This window comes from Papio anubis, chromosome 9 (assembly GCF_008728515.1).
Source record: "Papio anubis isolate 15944 chromosome 9, Panubis1.0, whole genome shotgun sequence".
Taxonomy (NCBI): Eukaryota; Metazoa; Chordata; class Mammalia; order Primates; family Cercopithecidae; genus Papio; species Papio anubis.
In genome coordinates, this window is record NC_044984.1 from 50,490,451 (window position 1) to 50,491,541 (window position 1,091).

The 1,091-nt window shown below is 47.6% G+C and overlaps 1 non-coding gene across 1 annotated transcript; it reads left to right on the forward strand.

The window, feature by feature from the left end:
• The first annotated feature begins 559 nt into the window (after nucleotides 1-559).
• Nucleotides 560-723, forward strand: LOC116269093. Its single transcript, XR_004176405.1, has one exon. It is a non-coding gene; the product is annotated as a U1 spliceosomal RNA (small nuclear RNA).
• Nucleotides 724-1,091: the final 368 nt, after the last annotated feature.

Sequence of the window (1,091 nt, forward strand, 5' to 3'; positions counted from 1 at the left end):
CGAGAAAGTGCTCCCACTTGGTCATCCATCAAGCTCTCAAGGACATACAACAAGCTGAGAGGGGAACGTCACTGGGCTTATATTTTGGGGACCCACAACGAAATGTCCATGCCAGTGTGATCAGAACCACAGAACTGAGCAGTCTGCAGGGTCGGCTGGAATAATGCGCTTCTGTGGTACCTCTCTTTACGACAGAGCAACACAGAAAGACAAAGACAAAGGAAGAAACTATTTCTGGGAGGAAAGAGATCAAACAATATGAATAGTCATACCAGAAAGTACACCAGAGTGGCTATACTCAAGATTTAGTCACACAAATTGTTTTCTCCCATTAGACTTTGCAGAGGAGAAAGGGACAAACAGTGATTTTTACCATCTGCCTGACCGAATTCCACAGAAAGAGGCTGGAAGCCTGACTGAGAAATTCTTAGCCTTCTTCCGGCTTGTCACGCACTGGGTTCCCTTCACTGTGGCTTCCAGAAGAGTGGAGCCTTGGTCTTCTGCTCACAGTGCCAAAAGTGTAGGAGCCACTGAAGTTTCACTGAAAAACCAACTCACAATACTTACCTGGCAGGGGAGATATCATGATCACAAAGGGGATTTTTCCAGGGCGAGGCTTCTCCTTTGCACTCCGGATGTGCTGACTCCTGCAATTTCCCCAAATGTGGGAAACTCAAGTAAACAATTTGTGGTAGTGGGGAACTGCGTTTGCACTCTTCCCTGATGTTTCTCATTCCAAAAAGCAGGTCACTTGTTTTTGCAAATATATAATACATTTGTTTGTTTGTTCGAGATGGAGTCTCACTCTGTTGCCCAGGCTAGAGTGCAGTAGCATGATCTCAGCTCACTGCAACCTCCGCCTCCTGGGTTCAAGCGATTCTCCTGCCTCAGCCCAAGTAGCTGGGATTGCATGTGCACGCCACCATGCCCAGCTAATTTTTGTATTTTTAGTAGAGACGGGGTTTTACCATGTTGGCCAGGCTGGTCTCAAACTCCTGACCTCAGGTGATCCGCCTGCCTCAGCCTCCCAAAGTGCTGGGATTACAGGCGTGAGCCACCGCACCTGGATGGCCAGGTTTTTTTTAAGAAAA